Source organism: Lepus europaeus, chromosome 2 (genome assembly GCF_033115175.1).
Source record: "Lepus europaeus isolate LE1 chromosome 2, mLepTim1.pri, whole genome shotgun sequence".
In the NCBI taxonomy this organism is placed as follows: Eukaryota; Metazoa; Chordata; class Mammalia; order Lagomorpha; family Leporidae; genus Lepus; species Lepus europaeus.
Window position 1 is genome coordinate 45,347,388 of NC_084828.1, and position 17,746 is coordinate 45,365,133.

The window sequence follows — 17,746 nt, forward strand, 5'->3', positions numbered from 1 at the left end:
CAGAAAAGCCCAGGACTAGATGGATTCACTGCTGAATTCTACCACACATTTAAAGAAGAACTAACTCCATTTCTTCTCAAACTATTCAGAACAATCAAAAAAGGGGGAATCCTCCCAAATTCTTTCTATGAAGCCAGCATCACCTTAATTCCTAAGCCAGAGAAAGATGCAGCATTGAAAGAGAATTACAGACCAATATCCCTGATGAACATAGACACAAAAATCCTCAATAAAATTCTGGCCAATAGAATACAACAACACATAAGAAAAATCATCCACCCAGACCAAGTGGGATTTATCCCTGGTATGCAGGGATGGTTCAGTGTTCGCAAATCAATAAATGTGATACACCACATTAACAAACTGCGGAAGAAAAACCATATGATTATCTCAATAGATGCAGAGAAAGCATTCGATAAAATTCAACACCCTTTCATGATGAAAACCCTAAGCAAAATGGGTATAGAAGGAACATTCCTCAATATAATCATGCAGTTTATGAAAAACCCACGGCCAGTATCCTATTGAATGGGGAAAAGTTGGAAGCATTTCCACTGAGATCTGGTACCAGACAGGGATGCCCACTCTCACCACTGCTATTCAATATAGTTCTGGAAGTTTTAGCCAGAGCCATCAGGCAAGAAAAAGAAATTAAAGGGATACAAATTGGGAAGGAAGAAGTCAAACTATCCCTCTTTGCAGACGACGTGATTCTTTATTTAGGGGATCCAAAGAACTCTACTAAGAGACTACTGGAACTCATCGAAGAGTTTGGCAAAGTAGCAGGATATAAAATCGATGCATTAAAATCAACATCCTTTGTATACACAGGCTATGCCACAGTTGAGAAAGAACTTCTAAGATCAATCCCATTCACTATAGCTACAAAAACAATCAAATACCTTGGAATAAACTTAACTAAGGACGTTAAAGATCTCTATGATGAGAATTACAAAATCTTAAAGAAAGAAATAGAAGAGGATACCAAAAAATGGAAAAATCCTTCATGTTTATGGATTGGAAGAATCAACATCATCAAAATGTCCATTCTGTCAAAAGCAATTTATAGATTCAATGCGATACCAATCAAGATACCAAAGACATTCTTCTCAGATCTGGGAAAAATGATGCTGAAATTCATATGGAGACACAGGAGACCTCGAATAGCTAAAGCAATTTTGTACAACAAAAACAAAGCCAGAGGCATCACAATACCTGATTTCAGGACATACTACAGGGCAGTTGTTATCAAAACAGCATGGTACTGGTACAGAAACAGATGGATAGAACAATGAACAGAATAGAAACACCAGAAATCAACCCAAACATCTACAGCCAACTTATATTTGATCAAGGACAGTCTATTCAATAAATGATGCTGGGAAACTGGATTTCCACGTGCAGAAGCATGAAGCAAGATCCCTACCTTACACCTTACACAACCGATCCTGTCCCGGTTGCCCCTCTTCCAGGCCAGCTCTCTGCTGTGGCCAGGGAGTGCAGTGGAGGATGGCCCAAGTGCTTGGGACCTGCACCCGCATGGGAGACCAGGAGAAGCACCTGGCTCCTGCCATCGGATCAGCGCGGTGCGCCGGCCACAGCGTGCCTACCGCTGCGGCCATTGGAGGGTGAAACAACGGCAAAAGGAAGACCTTTCTCTCTGTCTCTCTCTCACTGTCCACTCTGCCTGTCAAAAAAAAAAAAAAAAAAAGAAAGAAAAAAAAAGAAAAAAAAGAAAAATCCACTCAACTTGTATTAAAGACCTAAATCTACGACCCAACACTAACAAATTTATAGAGAACATTGGTGAAACCCTGCAAGATTTTGGCACTGGCAAGGACTTCCTCTGAAAACACCCTGGAGGCACAGGCAGTCTAAGCCAAAATTAACTATTGGGATTGCACCAAATTGAGAAGTTTCTGTACTGCAAAAGAAACAGTCAGGAAAGTGAATAGGCAACCGACAGAATGGGAAAAATATTTGCAAACTATGCAAGAGATAAAGGGTTAATAACCAGAATGTACAAAGAGATCAAGAAACTCCACAACATCAAAACAAACAACCCACTTATGAGATGGGCCAAGGACCTCAATAGACATTTTTCAAAAGAGGAAATCCAAATGGCCAACAGACACATGAAAAAATGTTCCAAGATCACTAGCCATCAGGGAAATGTAAATCAAAATCACAATGAGGTTCCACCTCACCCTGGTGAGAATGGCTCACATTCAGAAATCCACCAACAACAGATGCTGGGGAGGATGCGGGGGAGGGAAGGGGAGGGAGAGACACTAACATCTGTTGGTGGGAATGCAAACTGGTAAAGCCACTATGGAAGTCAGTTTGGAGATTCCTCAGAAACCTGAATATAATCCTACCATTCAACCCAGCTGTCCCACTCCTTGGAATTTACCCGAAGGAAATTAAACTGGCAAACAAAAAAGCTGTCTGCACATTAATGTTTATTGCTGCTCAATTCACAATAGCTAAGACCTGGAATCAACCTAAATGCCTATCAACAATGGAATAAAACTAAACAACAAAGGAAATATTAGGAATTGAACAAATACACAGAGAAAGAATTCATGCCTTTGAAAGAGTAATGAGTTATTGAAGAAATAAAAAGAGAAATATAAAAGTTTCTTGAAGTGAATGAAAATGGTAATACAGTGTACCAAAAGCAAGATAACAGGGAAGTTTAAAACAATAAGGTCCTATGTTAAAAAAGAAAAAGAAAGAAAGAAAGAAAGAAAGAAAGAAAGAAAGAAAGAAAGAAAGAAAGAAAGGCCAGAGGCAGGCATTTGGAGCAGTGTTTAAGTCATCACATTGGAATGTCTGAGTTCCAGCCAAGATTCCTCCACTTCTGACCCAAATTCCTGCTAATACATCCCAGGAGGCAGTAGACATGGCCCAGGTATTTGAATCCTTGCCATCCTTGGGATCCCTGGTTGGAGTTTTGAGTTCCTTGTTTCAGTCTGATCCAAGCCTGGTCGTTGCAAGCATTTGGAAGTGAACCAGTGGTTAGAAGATCTCTCTCTGTCTTTTTCTCTCTCTTGTTCTCTTTCTCTCTGCCTCCTTATATCTCTCTGCCTTTCAAATAAAATAAAAATAAATAAAAATTTCAAAATTTAGAAAGATCTCAAATAAATAGCCTAAGGAAACATCTCAAGGAAGCAGAAAAAAAAGAGAACAAATCAATTTCAAAAATAGCCGAAGAAAAGAAATAAAAATGATCAGATTAGAAATAAGTTAAATAATTATCAGGAAAGTATCACAACAGAGCCGTGGAATGAGGAAATTTTTTGAAAAGATGAACAAGAGATCCTTACTGAGAAACACTGTAATCAAAATGTCAAAATTATTGGAAAACAAGTTTGAAAGTAGCAAGACAAAAATGATTTGTCACATATGAACTAACTTTGAAACATTTGTGGAAAAGTAAAATCAAAGATAAATTCATTTCAGTGTAAAAATTTTGAAATCGACGTATCTTTTTTCTATAATATGCATGTTCCTTGAACTTTTGGATGTTGTCTTGTATGCATAGATTTAAAAACTGTTTTGCAATAAAGTAAACTTATCTTTTAACTCTATTTCAGCAAGTTTTTAAAGTGCCTTCATACAAAGGAATCTTCATAAGGCTATCAATGGGTTTCTTTAAAAAAATATTATTTATTTAAAAGGCAGAGTTACAGAGAGGCAGAGTCAGAGAGAGGGAAGTCTGCCATCCAATGGTTCACTCCCCAAATGGCGGCAACTGTCTGAGCTGGGCCCATCTGATGCAAGGGGCCAGGAATTTCTTCTGGATCTCCCGTGTAGGTGCAGGAGCCCAAGGACTTGGGTCATCTTCTACTGCTTTCCCAGGCCATAGCAGAGAGCTGGATCAGAAGTGAAGTAGTAGGGACTCCAGTGCTCATATGGGATACCAGCGCTGCAGAAGGCGGCTTTACCTGCTATGCCACAGTGCCATCTCCTATCATTGGATTTCTCAGCAGAGTCCTGAAGGAACCAAATTGCCTACCAAGAATACTTTATGTGATAAAGTTATCCTTAGGAATTAAGGACATAAATAGTTTTCTGAAACAAACCTATGTTCATGAAACATATTGCATCCTTGTTGTTATTTCATATAATGTTTTTATCTGAATTTGCTCTTATATGGGCGTGAACTTTTCTTTGATGGAATAATTACATATTTCTTCTTAAGAGAACTTTAGTGGTTTGTGTCTTTCTAGATCATATTCTATTTCATTTAAAGTGTAAATCCCATATGGGTGACATTCCAAGTCCTGGCAGCTCCACTTCTGATCTAACTCTCTGCTATGGCCTGGGAAAGCAGCAGCAGATGTCCCAAGTCCTTGGGCTGCTACACCCTCATGGGAGATCCCAGTGAAGCTCCAGGATCCTGGCTTGGGTCTGGCCCAGTCCTGAGTGCTGGACTGTTGGACTGCAGCTATTTGGCAAGTGAAGCAGCAGGTAGAAGATCTCTTACTTGTTTCTCTGCCTCTCTGGAACTCTGACTTTCGTATAAATAAATACATCTTTAAAAAAATGAAATGTATTCTCACTTTGAAACTTTCTTTCCCTTTGGTCTGAAAGGGAGGTGTTTTCTACTTACTGTATACTTCGCTGATGGCGAAGCGAATCTAGCTATGAGATTATTATTTAAGCTCTTATTTTGGCTATGCTATTACAGAAAAATGTTAGCCATCTCTTTTATAAGGTCTAAAGATTAAATTGTGCGTCCTACAGATTCCTTCATAATAGAATTAGTTTCCTACCTTGAAGAGAATAGAGAACTGAAAGAACAAGTTGGGCTTCGAATAGAGAAATGAGGGAGCAAGTCCTAGATCGCTTGCTGACAATAGCAATATCACATGAATACTTAGCAAACCGTTTCAACCATTAGATAACAACTTAAGAAAACATTTACCGGAAGGTCCAATGCCTTCTATAAATTTTAAGAATCATGTATTTGAAAACACCTCTTAAATATCTAACATGGTGTAGTTTGTTTAACCAGTAAACTTAAGCACAACCATATAAAATGTTTTTGGTTTCTTTCTACCAACAAGTTTAAAACATATGATACACAGATTCAGGTCACACAAATTAAAATGTATCTTTGATTGATTTTAGCAGCTTAAATTTATGGACAATCTTATCTATAAGCCATTTAAAATAAAACTCTTAATACAATTTCCCCATGTGGACATACAATATGTACACACATATAACATAGCATAATAGACCAATATAGCAATTTTAATAATAGCTTTTAAAATCTTTAACTCTTTTTGTAGATTGCCAATTGATTTGAATTGCTTTTTGTTTTTAGTAACCTCAGTTAACCATACTTTCTCTCAGTTGGTACTGTTAATACATTATTGGCTTTATCTGTTTACAGAGCCATCTCAAAGTACTGAATACAATAGAAGTGGCTGGAAAAAGTCCATAGGAACCTATAGGAGGACAGCTAAACACAGAACCAACAATGCTTTAGTTTTATGAGCAGCAAATCATATATAACTGTGGATGACAAAAGACTTTAAGTCGCCATGTTTAAAATTATAAACTCATCAGCCAACAAGAGGCACTTGCTTACTTCACAGTATTTTTGAAAGCACCTGTAGGATTTTACAAGCATTTAACCCTTTAGGCTTCTGGGGCTTTCTCATTAAGATAACTATCATGTCTAGTAACTCAAAATCATTAGACTTTTTAATTCTCAAACATTTGTATTAATAGCATTTTCCATTATAAAAACTTAAAGTTTGGTACCACATCACATCTTGACAGTCCTTCTAATATAATCCAAATAGCCTGATTAGTTGGTATCTCTATAAGATGAGAGACATAGGTCCTTCGATTTTTTCAGTTGGGCCCAAACTGGAAAAACCGAAGTCCAGGATTTACTGGAAATTTTAGAGTCCAGATTGTTTGAAACTTTGATTTTTTGAATGCCTGTCAAGAATGCCAAGAAGGCTCAAAATCCAATATATCTGGTTGAAATAAGATTCCTTAAAATCATGACATAACATAGACCAAATTTGATCATTGTTTCAAGGTGATTATTCAAATCTTTGAAAATAAGCACATATTTAAATAACCCATAGCTCTTAATCAAAATTCAGCTGGTTTTGAACAATTAGAGTTTAACAGACATCAAGAGAACATAATAGATTACTTTAACACATTGCTTTAACAGAGCGTCAGAGTTTAATTCTATGTCAAAGAGAAATTGAGCTTCCTGTGATCTTTTGCTGTGAGGTTTCCTTCCTTTACCTTCTTTCATATTGGTGACCATGTTTCTGTGTTTCTGTGTGTAACACATCTTTAAGCATCTTTTGCAGGGCTGGACGAGTGGCAACATATTCTTTCAGTTTCTGTTTGCTATGAAAAGTCTTAGTTTCACCTTCATTCACAAATGAGAGCTTTGCAGGATATAATATTCTGGGCTGGCAGTTTTTCTCTCTTAGTACCTGGGCTATGTCTCGCCATTCCCTTCTAGCTTGTAGGGTTAAAGTTAAAAAAATTCTACAAAAAAAATGAAATGTAAAATTGTTATTTTGAAAAATGCTGCAAACAGGGAACTATGGTGCTTGAAATCCTAAAGATGAAGGGTTGTAATTTTTGAGTAGAAAAACTAAATTACATTAAGGATCTGTGCCTGGAAGAAATACATTAAACAAAAAGGCAGGATGAAGTTCAGTTTAGCTACAATGGAGTCATAAGAGGAAGGAGGATGTGAGAGTAGAAAATTTGTGAGGGACAAACATTGCAGTGATGAGACAAGGAGTTTCATCTTTATTCTTAGCACTCTGGGGTTACAATACCCTCTCCCAATCCCTCAGACAATGAGAAACCATTGAATTAATTCTGGTTGTAATGACCAGAACAAGTGAAAACTGCCCTAAGTGAAAGAATGCCAATGTAGCTGTCCTCATGAGTGAGACAGTAGCTTGGATTAAAGAGAAGAGGGGCTGGGAGAGAATCAACAAACGATTGGAAAGAAATTTAACAGGAGAAATGTCAACCAGATATTTTGGATTTTGGTATTGGTCTATTATGCTATGTTATATGTGCGTACATATTGTATGTCCACATGGGGAAATTGTATTAAGAGTTTTATTTTAAATGGCTTTTAGATAAGATTGTCCATAAATTTAAGCTGCTAAAATCAATCAAAGATACATTTTAATTTGTATGACCTGAACCTGTGTATCATATGTTTTAAACTTGTTGGTAGAAAGAAACTAAAAACATTTTATATGGTTGTGCTTAAGTTTACTGGTTAAACAAACTACACCATGTTAGATATTTAAGACGTGTTTTCAAATACAGGATTCTTAAAATTTATAGAAGGCATTGGACCTTCCGGTAAATGTTTTGTTAAGTTCTTATCTAAGGGTTGAAACGGTTTGCTAAGTATTCATGTAATATTGCTATTGTCAGCAAGTGATCTAGGACTTGCTCCCTCATTTCTCTATTCTAAGCCCAACTTGTTCTTTCACTTCTCTATTCTCTTCAAAGTAGGGAACTAATTATATTAAGAAGGAATCTGTAGGATGCACAATTTAATCTTTAGACCTTATAAGAGATGGCTAACAATTTTGTGTAATAGCATAGCCAAAATAAGAACTTAACTAATAATCTCATAGCTAGATTCACATCGCCATCAGCGAAGTATACAGTAAGTAGAAAAAAAAAACCCTCCCTTTCAGACCAAAGGGAAAGAAAGTGTTAAAGTGAGAATATAATTTTCCTCATGGGCATTGTCTACCTTAGAAAAACTACTACAGAACATGCCTGTGACTATAGACTTGTAGTTCAGGCCACCAAAGATTAGAGATGGGACACGGGCACTCCCTTGACTTGCATCGTCTGGTCTGCTTTAACACAAACCAGGAGGAAAAGAAAGCTAGGCATCAGAAGCAATGGGTGGCAGGCCTATTAATGGCTGATCTGTACAGTGATCTGCCCTCAAGGAGACCCAACAGGCCAGTCCACTGCAGTGGCTTTCAATGTGGTAAGCCTGGGCTTCAGCAGAAGTCAGCTTGCGAAGAGCCCTGGCAGCTCTGCCAAGAGTTGGATCACTGGAAATGGACCTGCCCTGGAATCGAAGGATGCCCAGGTCAGAGCCACAGGTCTTATTGGCTCCAAGCTGAAAAGCCCTTCACTCAGCCCAACTTCCAAAGTGACCACTGCAGCTGAGGGTATGGTCAAGTAGGGTCAGCAACATTGCAGGCAGAACTGTAAATTTCTTGTTAGAGATGCCACCTGCCTTTACCTGGCCAGCTCTCCTCCCAGGCCAGCCAAGTAATGAAAGTCAACAGAGTGCCTTCCCCTAGGAGGTTCACACCTCCCTTAGGATGTACCCCATGTGAAGAGATAGATAGGTCTGGGCCTCTGAATTTACAAGGCCTAAAGCCCACCAGATTATTATCAAGCCCCTTCTATCAGGTTCTATTTGCCTCTCAATCAGAAAACTTAATTGTAGCTTAGACAGCACCTTTCTTAGCTCCTCTAATAATGACTCTGTCCTTTGTTCTAGGCCCTGTCTAGTGCACTTGGGCCTCATTCCTTTGTAATCATAACCTCTACTCTACCACCAATGGCTCTACTCCCAACCTGTGTGTACTGATGGTCCTCTTCCCCACTTAATGCTGTATAATTGTTCAGACCTGGTTAAGGCCACTCTTAGGATCATTGGTTACTATCCTCACTCTGTCTTTTATGACCTTGTCTAAATATGATCAGAGTCGGGGAACTTGGAAGGCTTCCATAGCCTTGGCAACTCATGACGACAGCCTAGGGTGGTTACTGGCGCCATAAACTAGAGTGTCAATTTGTTGGGTCAACAACAGGAGCCACTGTGCGCTTGCTCCTGATGTGGGATCTCTGTCCTTAATGTACTGTACATTTTGATTTAATCCTATAACTAGTACTCAAACAGTATGCTTCACTTTGTGTTTCTATGTGGGTGCAAACTGTTGAAGTATTTATACTAAATTGATCTGTATATAAATAGAATTGAAAATGAATCTTGATGTGAATGGAAAGGGAGAGGGAGCGGGAGAGGGGAGGGTTGCGGTTGGGAGGGAAATTATGGGAAGGGGAAGCCATTGTAGTCCATAAGCTGTATACTGGAAATTTATATTCATTAAATAAAAGTTAAAAAAAAATAAAAAAAAATTAAAAAAAAAAGCTCATAATACCAAAAAAAAAAAAAAAGAAATTTAACAGAAGAAATGAACACCACATTGAGACTGAGAAAACCCTTTTATTTAAGATATAATAAGTGTAAGGCCGGCGCCGTGGCTCAATAGGCTAATCCTCCACCTTGTGGCACTGGTACACCGGGTTCTAGTCCCGGTCGGGACACTGGATTCTGTCCCGGTTGCCCCTCTTTCAGGCCAGCTTTCTGCTGTGGCCCAGGAGTGCAATGGAGGATGGCCCAAGTGCTTGGGCCCTGCACCCCATGGGAGACCAAGATAAGCACCTGGCTCCTACCTTCGGATTAGAGCGGTGCGCTGGCCGCACCCATTGGAGGGTGAACCAACAGCAAAAAGGAAGACCTTTCTCTCTGTCTCTCTCTCTCACTGTCCACTCTGCCTGTCAAAAAAAAAAAAAAAGATATAATAAGTGTAAGAAATAGCTTCACAGTTTTTTGCTTATGGATTGGATGCGTTCAAAACATTATCTGAGATAGGAAAAAGTGGGGGAAAATAAGGGCTGCAGGATGCAACAATCTGCTCAGCCAGTACAACACACCAGATGACTTTAGTGATAGACATTTATTTCCCACAATTCTGCAGACTGAGAAGTCTGAGGTCAAGGTGTGGCCGATTTGATTCCTGGTGAGGGATCTTTCCTAGCTTGCATGTGTCCATCTTCTTGCTGTGTCCTCATATGACACAGAGGGTGAGCTCTGGTCTCTCTTTCTCTTCTTGGATGAACATTAATCTCTTCCTTGTGGTCCTATTTTCATGACTCTGCCTAATTTTAATTACCTCCCCAGGGCTCCACCTCCAAATGGCATCGCATTAGGGATTAAGGCTTCAGCGTAGGAATTTTAGGGGAAACATTCAGTCCACGACAAAAGTGGAGAAGTGATATGAAAGATTTTGCATGTGAGGCCTTAGAGTCCCAAGGAACATGGATAATAAGCAGATAAGTCTTATCTAGTAACATGAATTTCTTAATTAACAAAGATCATATAGGTTTTAACATTTTGGATAATTATTCAATAAAGGACAAGTATCTAACATTGAATGTCACATGTAGGGAAAAAAAAACAGTTTCATGCTGCATTCACTTCCCACAAATCTTTGAGGTAGTTATTATTTCTATTATATAGAGGAAGAAATTGAGTCTCAGAAAATTTAATTTACTTAAAGATATACAGAAATGGCAGAGTTGGGACTGGATGGGAGGTCCTTTAATTTCAAATCCCAAATGCTTTCCTTTCAGTTAAGACTCCACCAAGTTAATATATTGACTTAAATTCTACAAATAATTTAAACTTCAGAGCATGTACTTTAACAAATATAAAAGAATACCTCAAATATTTGTTGATAGATGGAATGAAAAGGTACCAAAAACTTTGAAATCCACACATATGACAGTCTTCAAAAAAAGTCATGGAATATGCATAATATGTGGAGCTGGCATTTAGCTTGGAGGTTAAGATACTCATATCCCCTTTTGGAGTACCTGGGCTCAATTCCTAGTTCCAACTCCTGACTGCAGCTTCCTGGTAATTCAGATCCTGAGATTTAGTGATGATGCCTCAAGTAATTGGGTTCCCGCCTGTTATGTGGGAAACCTGGATTTCCTTCCGGGCTGCTGACTTGCAAATACTTGGGGAATGAACCAGTAGATAGGAGTTTTCTCTCTTTCTGACAGTCTCTCAAATAAATAAAAATTTAAAATATGTGCATTATTTAAAAGCTATAAATGAACTTCAATTCTTTTGCATGTTTCTTAAATTGTATTTTCCAAGAAGTTTTGAAGTTACCACTTATGAACATATTATACATTTAGAATATAATAATTTTACATATAAGTAAAATAAGTGAAATATTTATGTGTACCTAAACATTTGTCTCATTCATTTCATATACTATCTTAATTTTAAAAAATTATTCGCACAGCTTATTAAAATGATGTGCTAAGAAGTTGTGCTGGTGCCATGGTTCGCTTGGCTAAACTTCCGCTTGTGGCGCCGGCACCCCAGGTTCTAGTCCCGGTTGGGGCACTGGGTACTAGTCCCGATTGCTCCTCTTCCAGTCCAGCTCTCTGCTGTGGCCCAGGAGGGCAGCAGAGGATGGCCCAAGTGCTTGGGTCCCTGCACCTGCATGGGAGACCAGGAGGAAGTACCCGGCTCTTGGCTTCAGATTGGTGCAGCGCTGGCCATAGTAGCCATTAGGGGTGTGAACCAACGGAAGGAAGACCTTTCTCTCTGTTTCTCTCTCACTGTCTATAACTCTACCTGTCAAAAAAAAAAAAAAAACAAAACAAAAAAAAAAAACAAGAAGTTGTACTTTTCATTCCAATTCCTATAAAAATTTTCATACATTTCAAGTGAATGGACTTCAATTTAATGAAACATCAAAAAGAAATCAAAGTTACTGACATATTAAGCTTTACTTCACACAATTATTTGATATGGATGCCTTAACACACATCATATATATATATATATATATATATATATATATATATGACAGATATTGACAGTTTGGATTTATTCTGGCACACTGCCTTATATTTGAAAAATTTACTGCTAACATTTACCCTTATTTTTCCACTGGCTCTTTCCTTAAAAAGAAAAAAAATTCAGCAAACATAATATTTCTACAGACTCTAATAAACCACACTGATGAGATTTCTGCTTTCCTTGGGAAGGTGTTTTTGTTTTCTTAATGTTTTATTTATTTTTGTTTGTTTCATACAGCTCTCAATTCTTATACTACCTATAGAATGAAAAACAGAAGTTTAGGTAAACTTATTGTGGTAATGACTGTTTTCTATCAGCTCTAACGATGCAGTGTTTATTTTGTCTTTTTAATACAAAATCTCTATTCATATTTATTCATGCATTCATGCCTCCAGTTCTTGTATTATGTCCAGAGTATTTTATATTTTGAATTCAACATGAGTTGTTGGTTTTTATTTTTTTTATGCTTACTGTTATTTTGGATAATTTTCAAACAGAATACCATTAAAATAAGTTACCAGGGCATTTAAAGTAACTCTTTTCCATTCTTGGACATGTTTCACTAATTCCTTATGTAATGTTCCCAGTTAATCAAATTTAATGACTGTGTTATTTTGATAATTGAATAAAAATGGAAACAACAGTACACAATTTTTTTTTAACTTTTTGAAGTGGAAAATTTCATAATATCATATGACATCTATTTCAATTTTACCAATGATGGCAATCACTGGTTTGAAGATAGCTTGTGGTGTCTCAGAATCTATAAGGACTGAGAAGATATTTGAAACTATGAGTCAGAAAATACAAACTCAGATGGTTTTTGCTTTAAGACTTTAGGGGTCCAGAACTGAATTGATCATACTCCTTCATTCAGGCAGCCTACCTGTTCATAAAAACCCCTCTTTTATAATTTTCCAGTTTATCACTAACTCTAACATTTTAAAGACATATATGTTGTATTATTTCTGAGTACTATGTCCTTCCACCACACACACATATTCATTCCTCAGTGATAGATATATGGGCTTAATTCCACTAACAATTATTTAAGTTGCAAAAAATGCTATAAATATTTATGATGATGTTTATTAGAAGAAACATGTGAGCAATACTTGTATTTTTTTAAGTTTTATTTATTTATTTGAAAGGCAGAGTTACAAAGAGAGAGGAAGAGACAGAGAGAGTTTTCTTCCATCCGCTGGTTCACTTCCCAAATGGCTGCAAAGACAGGGGCTGGGCCAGGCCAAAACCAGGAGCCAGGACATTCATCCAGATCTCCCAAGTGTGTGCAGGGGCCCAAGGACATGGGCCAACCTCTGCTGCTTTAACAGGTGTTTTAGAAGGGAGCTGGATGGGAAGTGGGGCTGGATGGGAAGTGGGACTTGGACTGATGCCCATATGGGATGCTAGCACTGCAGGCAGTGGCTTAACCCACTGAGCCACAGTGCGGGCTCCAGCAATTCTTTAAGGTGTACATCCAAAGACAGAACTACTGAGTTGTAAAATATTTGAATATTTAATATCACTGAATACTGAACATTTACTGTGCTGAGAAATACAGCAACTTTTACTTCAGTCAAGTTTATATTCCAATTTTTACAAAATTATAGGTTCCAACTGTACTTCTCCATTTTTATAGCTGTATTTTCCTAATGATGAATAATAAGTTTCCTACATATTATAATTCCTTACCAGAAAGCACTAGAAACATTTCTTATGTTTCTCAATTCTTTATTTTTTTCTCATGGTCTTTCATTAAACACACAGAAATCATTAATTTTAATGTGATCATTTATACCAAAACATTTAATTTGGTGTTTATACTTTATCAGTGCTATGAAATCATCCATATTGTAAGATCACAAAAACATTCATACTTGTATATCTATTCTCCCTATGAGTTTGTAAATTTAACATTAAAATTTAGATCATTAGTCCACATGAAATTTGCTTACTTATTTTGGTGTGTGTTTTTGGATATCTTCTGGTTGCTTTTATTTTCTAAGTGAAATAGGAAGTAAAGTCATTATGTGTAGGGGAGGAAGTGCTGAATACTTCCCTTTGTGTTTGCATGGCTGTGATTTTTATGCTTCAGAACTAATTTAAATTCAAGGTCAAAATATTTTCCTCCTCCACCCAGTGAAATTTTAGTTTGTGAAAGCAATAGAAAACTTGCTTCCTTGCCATTTCAGATGGGAGGTGAGTCAGAATCAATTAATAAGTAAAAAAGGCAAGGACAAAAAAAAAACAAAAAACAAAAAACAAAAAAAACAAAAACGCATGGACTGTGCCAGAGATCGATTTTGCCACCTCAGCATGTCTTTCACTTCCTTCAGCTGTTCAGCTACTGCGAATTTCATCATGCATTTCCTTTCTCATAGAAGTCCCATTTTTTTTCCCCTCCTGTGTGGTTTATTTTGAGTCATCCTTTATTCCTTCTAAAATTCAGGCCAGAGAGAAATATCAGTTCAGTTACTCTACACATATATGGGTATATGCAGACAGTTAAAATGAGAAATTCTAGCGTTTTTATTCATTTGAAGCAGTATAGTACAGCATTTTCATTTTATTGATAGCAAACAAGAAATCAGTTCTTGACGATAAATGGAATAACATTAAATGTGGTGAACTTCTAATGGGTTTGTGGATATTTTTGATGTTAGTTTTAATTTTTAAAGTCTCCTTTTAAAATTTAGAGATCAATATAAACATTGTTGATTAATTTCTATGGACTTATCTGAAATTATTTTGCTGTAAACATATTTTAGAAACTAATAGAAACATGTGATTCTATATTATAAAATCTTATGTCATTTAGAAAAGGAGTAATTTAACATGTTAAAATTATAAGTCAGATATTAAAAACTGAAATGATTCAGAGACAAGGAAGATTGCTCTTTTAGACCATGGTTTTTGATGAATGCCAGCTTTGTGATACAATATATTGGGCTCTATGGAAAGAATGGTTAAGGAATGATTGTATTTGATTTTTTTCTCTCGTTCTATGTGTCTCACTCAGTAATGTTCCCTGCTTCTGAGGAAAATCTTCTGGAGAAACAGTCATGTCTGTAGTCCATAGCATATTAACTGGACAATATAATGGAGGGGAGCCATTGAATCCTTATCTTGGGGATTTTGGGCTGGATACTAGGTGAATCACAGTACCTTACATTTTGTATTACTGGGATCATAAGATTTACAGTTGCAGAGATGTACAGAGCCAATTTTATATAAGAACTGGAAAAGGGGAATGTAGAGGATTGAGGACATTCAAAGAGGATCTAGGATAAGATAAATTCATTTCCTTTCTCTAGGTATTAGTGGGCTTCATTATAGTTATACCCAAAGTTGTCTCATTTGTTATCTTTGGACCATGTGAAATGTTTTAGTAGACTTAATACATTCTTTTTTTTCCCTGAAAATTTTTCTAGTTTGGGTTTGCTCCTTATAATCAACAAAGCAGCCTGTAAAATAGCCATCCTCAAGCAGATGAAAAATTAGCCAAGAAGACAGACATGGAACTGTTAACTAAGTGATTTAGGCCATCATTTCATTCTGCTTAGCATGGCGAGGATAAGAAATGTTGGACAGGAGCCAGCTTTGTGGCATAATGGTACAACCACATCACCTGTGACTCTGGGATACTGTATCAGCACTGGTTCCTGTTCCATCTGTTCCACCTTTGAGCCAGCTCCCTTCTAATGGCTGGGAAATACAGTGGAAGATCATCCAAGTGTTTGGGCCCCTAACACACATCTGGGAGACCTGGATGAAGTTCGTAGCTTCTGGCTTTGGACTGACCCAGCCCTGTCCATTGGGACCATCTGAGGAGTGAACCAGCAAATGGAAGATGTGCTTCCTGTCTCTCCCTCTTTGTAGCTCTGACTTTCAAATAAATCAATCTTTTTAAAAAAGAGAGACATTTTGGACAAAAGTTGTAGAATTTACTAAACATTTTCAATTAGGGTTTCATTCAATAAGCTAATAACCAAGAACAATTTAAATGGTTATTGTTTTCCTTAAGAATCAAACTATTTAGTTAGTAGAAAATAGAAGCATAATGAAATAATTAGAATAAAACACACACTTAAGATTCCATAGGGATGAGGTACCTATGGTAGAGTGGTTAGGGAAGCCCCAATGAAGACAATAACTGCACAAAATAACTAGAGGGATGTTCAGATTCCAGTTCATTCATCCATAAAATTTCCTGAGTTATCACTAATACACCAGACATAATTATAAATGTTGGCAGTATAACAAATAAGGTTAGGGTCTTGACCTGAGAAAGCATCTAGCACCTTGATGATGATAAACATAAATAAGCTTAAAGTTTGGAAATGAGTGGGTCACAACTCTTGGATGAGTCAAAGAATGATTACTGCTATCTATTTGCAAAATAATCACAAATTTGTTGCTTCAAAGCAGATCCAAAATTTCCTTTATGGCCATAGCTTCTCTTGTGTGGCACTCTTTTGTGATGTGAAACTGGAGGTGGCTAAAATGGGATTCTTTTTTTTTTTTTTTTTTTTTTTTTTTTTGACAGGCAGAGTAGACAGTGAGAGAGAGAGAGACAGAGAGAAAAGTCTTCCTTTTGCCATTGGTTCACCCTCCAATGGCCACCGCGGTAGGCGCGCTGCAGCCGGTGCACCGCGCTGATCCGAAGGCAGGAGCCAGGTGCTTCTCCTGGTCTCCCATGGGGTGCAGGGCCCAAGCACTTGGGCCATCCTCCACTGCACTCCCTGGCCATAGCAGAGAGCTGGCCTGGAAGAGGGGCAACCGGGACAGAATCCGGCGCCTCGACCGGGACATGGCACCGTCTTAAAATGGGATTCTTAATTTTCTCAATAGCTCCTTCTGAAATGATGTGACATTTAGGTGCATTCGTATTTTCTTTGAGCAAGAGCAAGGCAAAATCTGGTTTCCATAGCAAATTTCTTTTTTAAAACATGGAGCTTACATTTGAGTTTGTAGGCTTCAGTTGCTTAATTATTTTGTTTGTCTGCAAGAAGAGCTTTCTCTTGGGTTAACTCAAGGGATTTTACATCACAATATTATTTCGATGGACAACTGCTCCACGGTGAGCAATCAAATCCCAACTTCCAGAATTTAGAGGCAGGAAGAAATTATTTCATGAAAATAAAAACAAACAAACAAACAAACAAACAAAAAAACAGGAGTGGAGATAATCAGGACAGTGAGGACAGTGGGGCTGGGGCATTATTCTGGATTCAAGACAAAATTTTTCTCAACAAACTATAATCCTCCTTTTTTAGTGCTTTAAAGTGTTGCTGGTTTCCCTCACCTTCTATGATACATTATTCCTCTACAACATTGTCTATTCTTTCTGTTAACATTTCCTTACAAATGAACTCATATTTCTTGTAATTGTGCTGATTCATTAATTCTCATAACTTTAGCTAACCACTCATGAGTTCTGAGTCTATTTGAAGATCTCTGAATTCTTCCAGCTTCGGCTACTGCTGCTGCTTGCCGAGATCTTACTTCTTTTCACTAAATTTTGAAAGCAATTATTTACTCTTTAATTATTCCTGGGAGAACCATGGCTTCTCCAGGCTTTCATGTTTAATGCTGACATGGCTGGTGCAAGGATCATGATGTCCCGTGCACCAGAGAGACACCATTTCTGATTTAGTTTTAGGCATTCTTCTGATGATCCGTAGTGGCTGCTGATGAGTGAAAACTGGCTAAGGGAATTGTAATCAATTTTAAAAAGAAAAAGCACAGATTTTAATTTGAGATTTATAGAATAATTTCAATTATTTGAAAATGATTTGAGGTACATTTCAAACATTCAGACACATATTAATCGGCTTTATCTGTTTTTATTTCAGAACTTTCCTTCTTGTGTTTTATTTATCTTTCCCTTTCTGTACTCTGTAATTAATATCTTCTGTGAATATCTGTATGCTGCTCATAGTCATTTTTAATAAAACCCTCAATATTGTTCGCAATCTTTCTATTTCTTTTTTTTTTTTCATTTATTAAACTTTTATTTAA